Consider the following 12,940-nt stretch of genomic DNA (forward strand, 5'->3'; position numbering starts at 1 on the left):
AAGCCATGCACTAACAAGGATATATATGGACTAGGAGATTTTTATCCCCACGGTTTCATTCTGCAAAATAGCACTGCACTTGCTCATCTTTCTGAATGGCCACGAAATAATGGTACATCTTGTAAATATAGGTTGGTTACTTCAGAGAGGGGGGTAGGAATTAGTTTTAAACCTGTCACATAGTTTCAAGTTATTTCCCATGAGATTTCATACCAGGCCACAGCACTGGAAGCCATAATTTCCATATTTATTGGAAACAGCGTCTCAGCCAAAGTGGTGCATTGTGTTCTCACAGTGAGACCTCACCCAGGGAAACAGAATTAACTCACACTATCATCTTAAGTGTCTAGGGTCTTTTTTCAGAAAACTGTAATATTTGACCCCCTAATTCAGAGAAAGTTTCTTCAAATCCACTGCCTTTTAGCAAAGACTATAACTGGAGGAACTGATTTCTAACCTAATAAACTTCTTTGCCAACCTAACCAAAGAAGTTTAAATCTGTGTTGTGCAAATGGCTCTTTGTTTTGACCCATATGTCTCCCAGCATTATTGCTTAGCTGAATCTAAAAGTTACATATTTTATGCTCCAAGTTTCACAATCTGTTAAAATATATTTTTATATGAAAAAAATATGTTTTCACATATATTATATGTGAAAACTACACGGGGGGGTGGAGGGGTATACAGGCCATATACATTCAAACCATTAAAAAACAACCAAAGAATAAAGAGCGCTATGTATTTTCTGTGCAATAAATCTGGATATTGGATTTTAAAACCACTGATGGCTAGCATTGCATTATTAACTCATTGAGGCTTCCAGTTCAGAATACAACTATCTACACATTTGGATTTTTAGCTTTATCTAGGAATATTGGTATCTCTTTAGAACTACAGACAGCACAGGGTTGGCATGAAAATCAACACATTCACCACAAAAACTGTGACATACACAAACTCTCGCACAAAGGGAAAAGGTTTGAGAAATTAGGTACAATTAGTTACAGAGAACAAACTGGCTATTGTATACAATTGTTAAGAACCCGATATTTTCTTTATTTTTTTTAAGTTTATTTATTTTATCTTGGGGAAGGAGAGACAGTAGGGTAGAGAGAGGATCCCAAGCGGGCTCGGCATTCTCAGCACGAAGCAGTGCTCGAATCCATGAGCCATGAGATCATGACCTGAGCCAAAATCAAGAGTTGGATGCTAAACCAACTGAGACACCTAGGCGTCCCTATAAGTCAATATTTTCTTAAAAAGAGTTACGTTGAAGATAGATTGGTATTAGTCTTAGATCACTAATACTTGATTCCTTCCTTTCATACTCATTCACTGATCTCTTAATTAAACCAAAAACAAACTGCGTTGATCCAGATAGTCTGAGTTAGGAGCAGGCATTGACCACTGTGGTTAATAACAGTACCCTCCCATAATATATCCTATGGCAGATTAGGAATCTAATCCAGCATGGTTTTTGTTTTTATGTTTTTAAAAATGCCCTTTACATCTATAAGCGACTTAGAAATTCTTCAATGCTGTTTTAAATAAGTAAAAATTTTTTATTGTTATTTTTGATATAATTATAAAATATATAAACATAAAATTATAACATATTTTGGCAGTCTTGCAAAATTCTTCTTAAAATACTTTCCGAAGGGGCGCCTGGGTGGCTCGGTTGGTTAAGCGTCCAACTTCGGCTCAGGTCATGATCTCACGGTCTGTGAGTTCGAGCCCCGCGTCGGGCTCTGTGCTGACCACTAGGAGCCTGGAGCCTGGAACCTGTTTCGGATTCTGTGTCTCCCTCTCTCTCTGCCCCTCCCCTGTTCATGCTCTGTCTCTCTCTGTCTCAAAAATAAATAAACGTTAAAAAATTAAAAAAAAAAATACTTTCCGAAAATTATCACACTCAAAGCGGCATATATACTCTCTACAAAGAGTATCCGTTTTTATCTCTGAGTAGTTGAATCCATGCATTATGTTATTCACTTCTTAAAAATGTCATATTTCTAAGGAAAATGAATTAAATTTTCAGGTTCATCCTAATCCCATCTACCTCCACAGCTCCTCAATTCCATGATGCATGCTTTTTTCACATTTTAATGTTTTTGGAAATGAGATACATCTTCAAATGATATCTACATTGAGCGTATGTTCTTCTCTAAATTTTAAAAACTGTATTGTGTCTAGCAATCTGTAAACTCCTGTACATGAGAAAATACACGATCTCCCCCATGTTTTTCTACCTCAAGGTTCTGCTAGATGCTTAACATCACAGAATTTCTAACGCAGAGAAATCCCCAGAAGCAGTTTGATGATGGCCTAATACCACCAGTCAACACCCGCCCCCCACCTTTTTCCTTGAAAAAGAGGAAAATGTGGGGCAGTGACAGCCGCTAAAATAAACGGAGAAGAGCAATAATTGCTTCTCCAGCACCCTTCCACAAGCAGTGGTCACGTGATTCCGTCCTGGCCAAAGGGGAGAAAGCAAGGGTATAGGCGGTCTAGGAAAGCTTGCGCTTAACATAGAGAAGAAACTTGGCTGGTGTGCCTTCTTTTCCTCCATTCTCACTGTCTTGCCCTTTAAGGATGATGGTACCCAGGCTCAGAGAGGTGAAAACAACTGCCCTAAACCAAGCAGTTGGTAAGTGGCAGGGCCAGAGGCAAATCAGCCTCAGGGCAGGAAGCCAATTCCCTAGGAGCCAACTTCTTTGGAATGCTAAAATGTTACTGGAGTAATAGGCACCAAGCAACTCAAATTTCATCAGGCAATCCATGTAACTAGCAAAATATAAAAACAGCACTCTCCAGGGCTCCTGTGTGGCTTAGTTGGTTAAACATCCAACTCCTGCTCTCTGCTCAGGTCATGCTCTCATGGCTCCTGGGATGAGCCCAATATTGTGGGGCTCCTTGCTGTTAGCACAGAGCTTGCTTGGGATTCTCCTTCTCTCCCTCTCTCTCTGCCCCTCCCCTGCTCTTTCTCTCTCATTATGGATAAATAAATCTTTAAAAAAAAAATCACAGCACTCTCAAGTAGGAAGTTTGTTTCCACCCACTCACCCACCCACCAAAGAAAACTTGCCCCAAATTGTCAGTGTATCTTAGAGTAACCCACCCTCACTGCTAAAATTCTGAGATCAAATCAGCACGAGTGGTGTTCTTTGACTGAAGCAAGTGAGATATTTTATTACCTAAAATGTAAATCATTTAATATGCCTCCCTATTACTTATCTGATCTAGAAAACACACACATGCTCAGTCTAAAGTAAAATCAAGAAAAACTAAAACAGAAAACCTTTCACCTTTCACCTTTCAATATTTTTACCTGCAGATCATTGATCCTGCCTGGGCCAGAGAAAATAAATAAATCAGCGAATCTGTTAATATATTGTATTTTTATTACTGAAAATCATTCCCCTGTGCCTCCATTAAATACTGTTGAACAAATATTGAAAGAATAGAGACTTGGTGGGATGTTTGATCAGGAAACGCCAGATACCTTGGACTTGATCTCAGCAGAACTGGAATTCATATCTCAAGTCTTTCTGCCTCCAGATCTGGCTTTTGGACCTCAGAGATCCTGAGTCCAGGAAGGTGAACCCAGTAACCCCTAAGCTGGTAAGAAACAAGAACTAAATCCAGACCCAGATCATTGTCCAAATTTGTTGAGCACCTGCTGTGAATACAGAGCTATTCCAGAGATGATGTACATAAAGATATAATAATATAGTCCCGCCCTCAAGGCCCTTGAGTCCCTGTGACCATTGTGTGATTTAAATCAATTCAATCAAAATTAAAGACACTATCAGTAATAGAACATTTTTTACAAGAAGTCTCATGTGCCTTTTAGGTATCTCAAATTAAAAAGTTGACAAATCCCTAAAATACAAATAATCAAGATAAAAATGACCAGAATTATAATGATCACAATGATAATATTTATTGTTGAGCACTTACTGTGTGCTAGGCACTATTTTAAATGCTTTCCAATTTTTAATACACAACTAGACCATTTAGATACTATTCTCCTAATTTTACAGATGAGTAAACAAAAAAGATTAGAGAATTACTTACAAACTTGTCCAAATTTACATATGCTAATAATCACTATGCAATTCAGCCTCCAATTTCAAAAGTTCTTGCCTCTACTTATAGTTTTTTTAAGAAGGGATAACAACACACCTACACACACACACAGACACACACACACAGAGTTTTATCTACCTCTATAGGTCTGTTTGCTTTAAATACCTCAAAATTTAATCAATATCAGAAGAAAAGCTAGGAGCTGGAAGCTGAAAGAAATACTACCCATTTAGAATTGGCCATTTGTGGTAAATAAATAAGTCAATAAGGTAAAGAATAGGTAGACTTTAAACAAGAAAGTTTCCAACACATTATGCTTTAATTAATTGTGAACTGAAGGAATTATTGGGGGAAAAAGATGATATTTTTAGAAAAGCAATTAAATCTAGCCTATGGGTGTCACTAACACTAAGGTCATCTCAACAAAAAAGATTTTCAAAGGAATAGAAGCAGATCTTAGGACAGAAGCACCCAAGAGATGACTACAATAGAATCAAAAGACCAATTTGGCCCCATGTTCAAGGAGAAGAAAGTATCGACCTCATTTCCCCAAGACTCCACTGGGATTGGATGCCTTTACTTAATTAACTACTCATCCCTGATACCATCTAAAAAATGCTGACCCTGCAGCTTTGTGCAGATAACTTGCTGTAGCCTCAACAACCCTATTTATTGGAATATCCATTTTCCTGTCCAATAGAGCCCAGAGTCTGAACTTCCTCCACTTGAGCTGGCATTCTACGTCTTCATTTATGCTACCGCTGCGTTTGTACTAAAAGGTGCAGGATATTTGTGTCCATGATCATACACAGTCCAAGGCAAATAATAAATATAAGTAGAATATGGAAAGGAAGAAATACTCCAATTGCACTGTGTTTCAAAGTAAAACAGTTATAATTATGTAGGGAAAACATACCTTTAAAAATTAACTCAAACCATTTATTTGTAGACAAAGAAAAACTGTTGGCCCAAACGGATTTAAATGTGTGCACGTGTCCTGTCTCACCAATGTGCACATTTTCCTGCTCCTGAGGGCAAGGGTTAGATTCAGAAACCCCGTCTCACATGGGATGCCAAGGCCTGCAGGTGCCTACATTCTGGGGAGAGACGCTGATGATCATGAACAGCTTAGTTTCTACAGAGCCAGCGCAGCTCCCCGCCCATGGTAGGTGTTTAATAGGAGTTGGACTAAATAGAAATAGTGTCATCATCCATTTACTTCCATTAATTAACATCCGGTTGAGGCTAGTTTTGATATATCTTGCAAATTGTCCATTTCTCACCTTTAGAACAGCTACCATTTCAAAAGTTTAGGTATATGGTAATATGTAATTAGCCAGAAGTAAATATTTAACCCCATCTCTACTAAGTAAAACCCTTAACATTTTATGCATAACCTGAAGACACGCTGACTAAATACGACAATTCCCCCCACCTGCCTTTCTGCTTTCTATGGTTTCAGTTACTTGTGGTAACTGAAGCAGAAGGTCCTCCCTCTGACGTATCATCAGAAGGTCATTAGTAGCCTAACACTGCATCATGGTGCGAACGCCACTCACCTCACTTCATCTCATCACGTAGGCATTCACCGTCTCACAGCATCCCAAGAAAAAAAGGGGGAGTCTAATATCGTAAAATACTTTGAGAGAAACCATATTCATATAACATTTGTTACAGTAAATTGTTGTGATTGTTCTATTTTATTATTGTTGTTAATCTCTTATTGTGCCTCATTCATAAACTAAACACTATCGCAGGTATGTATGAATGGGAAAAACATTATATACATGTGTAGGATTTGGTACCCTCTGAGGTTTTAGGCATCCACTGGGGTCTTGGAATGTATCCCCTGCAGATGAGGGGGGACCATGGTACACACACACATTTGGTATTAAAGCTGTTGTCATCATAGTGCTTTTTTCTGCACGGTAGCTGTGAGTACACACTGGGAGGAGGCAGGTGTAATCATTTATCATTTATCTTCCATCATCCCATCTGGTGATACACCAACTTTCCCCTCTCTTTCTCCTTATCTCTTCAGTCTTGGCCGCCTTTATATTCTGAAGGTAGTAGCTGCTTGTTTTAAAATGTAAAGAACTTTACTTAACACTCTCTGCTCATTGTGCTTTCTCATTCCGTCCCCGCTGCAAAGCTCTTAAGTTGTTTGTCAAATCCAAAATATCTCTCCTACTTTTCATGGGAGAGATTGATTAAATTGATAAAAATAGAACCCCAAACTGTCACAGCTCTTGTAGTCATCTTAATTAATTGTAATTAGTTTTTTAAATATTCAGCTCCTGATTTCCCACAAAACTGAGGGCACTGCGCACACGTGAGCTGTCCTTATTTCGTAACACTAGCATGGGTAATGGAAAGGTAACCGTCCATTCTTCCCTGTGGTCTTTCGTACTTTCAAACCTGATTAGTATGTGTGTGGCTGGTAAATAATTGAATTAATTTTATAGTGAGTGACATATTTTGAAATCTGCAAAGCATCTTATTCTGGGAATTTAAGCCAACCCTTGCTTTTCCCTAGGTAGTTCTGTGTATGCCTGCAATAATAAGTTGGAGCAGATTCTTGACTTTCCCATTAGCATCTAGCAACTGATGAGCTTTTGATATCCATGGGATGATTTTTAAAGGATGATTTTAATTCCCCAATGCACCTAGATAACTAGAAAAATAATAGACAGTAAATGAGTACTTTGGAGAAGGAATTTAACTATGAATTTAAAGCTTCACCCAAGCTGAAAGTAATCAAAAAAAAACTTTGTAATGGTCCTGAACTGACTTCCAACATTCCCTTTACATTATTAAAGAAATATATCAGCTTTGAATAACTCATCTCATTTAGGCTGCACAACCTCCCCACAAAGCAATAGTCACTATGCACAATTTTCAGATGAGGAAATTGAGGCACAGACATTTTACGTAAATTACAGAATTAGGACTTAGCAAGAGCTGGAGTTCAATCCAGATCCAGCTGCATTTAAAGCCATGTTCATAGCACTATGCCAACTCCCAGGCAGAATGTGGGTCCTTGAATTTCCTGACACTTTCAGTACCATGTGGGTCCTTTTATCAAGTTTAAACCTAAAAATATTCAAAGTTTAATGATCTCCTGGATTATCCAAATCATTGGGGCTCAATTTATCCCTGACTACATACTAAGTAGGCAATGATAGGCCTACAATTTTTAAGCATGACCATGTATGAAATTTAATACATTTGGGGAATTAAAAAAAATCAAATATAAAGAAACTTGTACAAATGATAATTCTCCCAATAAGAATTTGCCTAGAAAACTTATCACTAAAATTACAGAAAAAGCACGTGTTACTGTAAGCAAAAATCTTTGCATAAATTCCTATCAGTATCATCCACGGTCAAAACATAAAATTCTTACTTTTGTTGCTCCTGTAACCAAAGTTGGTCAAAGAGACAAACAACCATATGCCCTCTGCACACTCCATGTAAACAACTTTTAATTAAAATATCATTTAAATACCAATTCATTAGAAGTTCTGAACTCCACGGCAATTATTTAAGCAACAAGTATGGCTGGATCACTATCCTAAAATATTGAGTAGAACTCACTAAGTGAAAAGAATTAGAAATGGATTCTTTTCTTAAACAAAATTCAGACTATATCCACTCACTGATACAATACTGTATATTTAAAGACAAATACTTTCCATAGGTCGCTATTAGGAATTCAGCAGATTACGTATTCGTTTCTAATGGGAGGCTTTGCTACATGTCTTATGACAGCTTTTATTCCAGACTATCTTTTCAAGGATGTTTGTGAAGCAAACATCACAAGGAAAAGACGAAAGACGAAGATAGTGTCTCCCTCCAGGACAGGACAGATTTGTTTCCTGACCAGGATAATAAAGGCTGAGCAAGCATGTCAGTAGCTCTTTATAAGATTGGTGATTTCCCAAACTCTGTGTTCCTCGGCTGTGACACAGACACAGACCCACCTAGGCCTGCTCTGTACTGTCCCCTTGGGGCTGGGGGACAAAGGAAACCAATGGTAACAGGAAGCTGCACCATGAGGAATAAAATCCTTTGTGTCTGACCTGGGAGTTTCATGCCTTCTGCCAGCAGGTGTAAAACTGTTGCAGCCTAACCTATTAGCTTACGAGCAGGGTAAATCTAAAAGTCTTTGCAACTCTTGACAGTTGTGTATTATTGATTATTTGAATACGTATTTTAAGAGGCTCACTAACTCCAAGGTAAATTTTTGCACCTCCCTCTGAAGTCTGGAACTCACAGTTGTCGTTTGTGCTCAGTTACATCAAACCTACTAAAAAATTCCACTTTCATGCAAGAAATTCTTGGGACGATCTGGCCACACTGTAGCTACTAACATGAAGGGGGTGGGTGGACACAAGCAGAGAAAGCTTTCCCTTCCGGTGACCACCTTTGGGTCATCAGAGCCATCAGGACTGTGGGTCTGTACAGTAAAGACAAGACACCCTTCTTGCTCCCTGATCGATGGCATGCTTTCGTAGGGTGACCTGTAAATCCCTGCCATCAATCAGACTCTCTCACAGAGGCCACTCCTCTCTTGCTCGCACTCTCTGGTTTGCCCCCCAGGACAACACAAACCAGACACCATTTGGGGGCACTCATACATACTTCTTTTCCTCACCTTGTTGCTCAGGCACATGGACACTAACAACCAATATTTACAGAGTACTTCACAGTACTAAGTTGATCTTTCTCTCACTCTAGAGATGTAGGCAAAAAAAGACTGTATTTTTTTCTTCACAGAGGCTCAATGAGTTGACCCAGACCTAGATCTGGTGACTGATAAAGTGGACACACAAACTCGGGGCTTCTTGACTTGCTCCTCTGTACCATTCCGGTCCCCGTACTTCATGAAACCCAGAAGCTCAGCAGATGGTTCGGCAAGCTGCAGAGTAGCCAATGTCTCCCTCACCGGCCCCTCACGGGGAATGCCTGTGAGCTGCTAGCTTCTGCATCCTCCTGAGCACAGATCCGTCTTCACATGTCCCCGCCGCAAGTGGGCATGCCTGACACACAGTGGGGTCTTTCCTATGTTTCCAAGGCAGAAAACGTGAGGTGCAAATAACAACCAAGCGCGCACGTCTGTGCAACAGCTGAGGCTCTGATCCCCAGCACCCAACTTCGGCCCCTCACGGGCTCCTTCCGCCCCTCTTTGATTGGCTCCATGACAGGCAGGAGAGGACGGTGGTTAGGGAGCAGGCTCTAGAAGCTAGATGGCCCGGAATTTGGAATCCTGGCTCAGTCGCTTATTAGTTGCGTGCTTTTAGACAACTTACTCAACCTATTTGTGCCTTGGTTTCATCATCTGTAAAATGGGGATAATAACAGTACCTCGCTCACAGAATTGTGGTAAAGATTACATAAATGAAGTAAATTACTCCAAACAGGCCTGTACACAATAAATGTTATCTGTCACCAGCGTTATCTGTTACCACCAGATATCATCACTACTGCTGCTCTGAGTCCCCTTTGGACACACCTACCCCATTCTGGTTAGCAACCCAATCTCCAACTGTCAGGCCTGGTTCTACCTTCATGTGAACTTCTCCAGGGTGTCCTTGCCCCACCCGACAAAACAGCAGCCTAGCCTGGCCCACTCTACCACCAGAAACAAAAGTGACAAGGAAAATGTGACAAGCTCCGCAAGTATTTGTTGAATGAATAAATGAGTCAGAAACTCTTGGGTTCACAATATATATTCTCAGAGAAAAATGAGACCATCCCTCTGTCTCTTCTGTGAGTGAATCCGCGTGGTAGGCAGAACAAGGACACCTCCTCCCTCTGCAAGAGGTCCACATGCCCACAGTTTGTTCCCTGGAACCTGAATATGTTAGTTTGTATGGCAAAGGGGACTTTACAGGGGTGATTCCCATGAGGCACATTGGGATAAGAGGTTTTCCCAGATTAAGCTCAATTTAAGTAAGCTCAATTTAATCATGCGAGTCCTCAGCCCCTATCTGTAGAGAATCGGAGAGATGGCAGGATGACAAAGACTCAACTCCGTGGCTGGCTTTGAGGATGGAAAGGGGTCCCAAACCAAGGAATGTTACATGACTTCTAGAAACTGAAAAATGCAAAACAAAACAAAACAAACCAAAACAACAACAACAATTTTTCTCTGGAGCCTCCAGGAAGAAATGCAGCCTTGCTGACCTTGACGTTAGCCCTATCCCCCTTATGTTGGACTTCTGACTTCCAGAATTTTATGATAATAAATCTGCATACTTAAGTCAGTAAGTTTATGATAGCCTGTTAGTACAACAATAAGAAAACTAATATAATCCCTTTGGATTTTTCTATCAGGAAAAGACTGCTACCCAGTTTATGGGCACTATCCTGTGGGATTAAGCAACAGAACAGCCCATATTTACCCACTAATTCATTTATTGATTCACTAAATGAATTTATGGAGCACCTCCCATAGGCCAGGCACTGTTCTATGTGCTCCAGAAAACAACAGTAAACCCGGGAGTCATGGCTGGCTTCTGTTCTCTTGGAGCTTATGTCCCAGGGGTAAGAGACAGAGACACTAAACAGGTCAATAAATAAAATAATTTCAAACAGTGATTAGTGCTGTGAAAGAAATAAAATAGGATGATGAGACAGAGAACACAGGAGGCAGAGCTGAGGGGAAAGGAAATCCCAGACTGGGCAGGAGGAAGGCTAAGAAATAACAATTTAGCTAAAAAAAAAAAAAAAAAAAAAAAAGAAAAGAAAGAAAGAAAAAAAAGAAAAAGTGCAAGAAGCCAGCAAGACAAAGATCCAAGTCAGCTCCTGAGCCAGTAACCTATGGCTGACCAGGCCTTCTCGAGGATACCGTGAGACATGAAATACCCACTTTGAAAAATTGACAGGACTTCTTGCTCCAAGGAAAAGTGCACCATGTGAATTGCTACGCTCATTTTCCTGTCCTCACTCTTCACGAGCATGACTTTTAAGGCTTTATTTTTTAACATATTTTATGAGCAGTGTAAAGGCAGCATTATCCCAGAGTCTCGGGGTATCATTCTCCAGGAGGGTACTCAGTGCTCTCCTTACGTGAATCCGGAGGTGGTTAGACTCCTGGTGACGGCTGTTTTGTGATGGATTTCCCTGGGGCCGGTGGCTGTCTGTGTCAGTGACTCTGGCCCCAGGACTTCATCCATCGCTCAGGTTGGGTCCGAGATGGAGAGCCACAGCCGGCTAGACCACAGCTGGCTCCCCTGCACGCCTCATTATGACAAAATATCAAAGTATGTAGGTGGTGGGTAAATGTATAAAATTCTCTCCTGTCCTATCATGGAGGAATGATGGCTTTTGATGCCTAAAACATACATACACAGAACAAGTCCTTCAATGTACCTATTACACAATGCCTTGTTCTGGCATCTATCATAAACCAGTGAAAACAGCTCCAATTTTGGTTGAGGTTGTCAGAGTGTCATTAATTATTTCTCGCAATTGTTCCTTTCGTGGGTTCTCTAGGAAGGTCAAATCAGAATGGCCAAGTAATCTGTCTCAACCCAGAGTCCCCGGGCATACACAAACAACTCAGAGCGGTGTAGACTACTTCAGACACCCCACTACAAGCTTCTCCCACGTTTACCTTTCCCACTGAGAAGACAGCAAAGCTGAGGTACGCCAAACGATTCCAGTTCCAGAGGTATTCCAACCATTTCTGTTGTTTCATAGGTTAATGAACGTGCAAAGTGACTTAATATTGAGTGAGAAGGCTTTTGTATCATGGGAGTGGGGTGCAGAGAGATACCTCATAGTGATAATTCACTGACCCGGAGAATGGTGCCCAGGTTTTAGGACTGGAGTATCTGGGTTTGATTTCCAGCTCCATCATATAATAAACATATGACCTTGAACGGGGCACATCTCTGACCAAGCAGCAGTGCTTTCTTCTCTATAGATTGAAGTCAAAAGCGACACCCTTCTTGTCTGCTTCAGAGGGTTCTCATGATTACAAAATGAGACATGCCTTGTGAATTACAGAACATAAGTAGAAACCAAAGTCCCCCAGGGGCCTCCTTGCTGATGGCGCTATAAATAGGTGGACTTAAGCCTAAGTTTCAGTTCTCTACGCTCCACCTAGGGTTCCCCTCCTCAGTTACTCCCTCTGGGATGTGCTGGTGGCGGTGGGAGCAGATGTCTACCGCACAAACAGACCTAAGGCCTGCCGTTCGACAGCCCTCCTCTTCTCCTTCGCTTTTCCTCTGCTCCACTGACCTGTCACTTTGCCATCCACATGTCACAACTGACACTACAGACAACATTCTCTGGACAAATAACTTCCTCTAGAACACCAGCCTCAAGGTCCAGCCATCAAGGAAACCAATTCCACTCTTGGGCCTTGCTATTTCAAAAAAGAGCCATTTTGCCAATCAGTTCCTTGAAGGGGTCAGCAAGCTTCCCCTGTAAAGGGCCAGATAATAAATACTTTAGCCTTCAAAGGCCTAAATATTGTCCTTGTAGCACATTATCTTTTGCTTTCTTTACAGTGTTTTAAAAATTTGAAAACAAGTCTTAGCCCTCAGGCCTTACAAAAAAAACAGGCCACAGCCTGGATTTGTCCCAAGGACTAGAGTTTGCCAACCCCCACTTTATGCCACAGCCTTCATTGGTGCCCTAACATACTTGCTTTTGTGTGTGTGTGGAGGGGCCTGGTCTTGGTAAGGGGGGTTGAGTGGAAGGTAGTTAGGTCAGAGAAGGTTCCTGAAACTACTGCTCCCTCAAACATCCAGACCCTGTCGCTCAGTCTGCTCCACTCTGGCAGATTTCTTCACTCATGGCTTTCTCTCGGAGACCCCGTCACTTCCCTCGACCCAGCCTC

At 41.0% G+C, this 12,940-nt stretch overlaps 1 protein-coding gene across 11 annotated transcripts in view; it reads right to left on the minus strand.

Moving 5' to 3' along the window:
* ENOX1 (ecto-NOX disulfide-thiol exchanger 1) overlaps positions 1-12,940 on the minus strand; it is a 572,287-nt gene that overhangs the window by 427,606 nt on the left and 131,741 nt on the right. The gene's annotated exons all lie outside the window — the stretch shown is intronic.

This window comes from Panthera pardus, unplaced genomic scaffold (assembly GCF_024362965.1).
Source record: "Panthera pardus isolate Hobbes unplaced genomic scaffold, ASM2436296v1 HiC_scaffold_1, whole genome shotgun sequence".
Taxonomy (NCBI): Eukaryota; Metazoa; Chordata; class Mammalia; order Carnivora; family Felidae; genus Panthera; species Panthera pardus.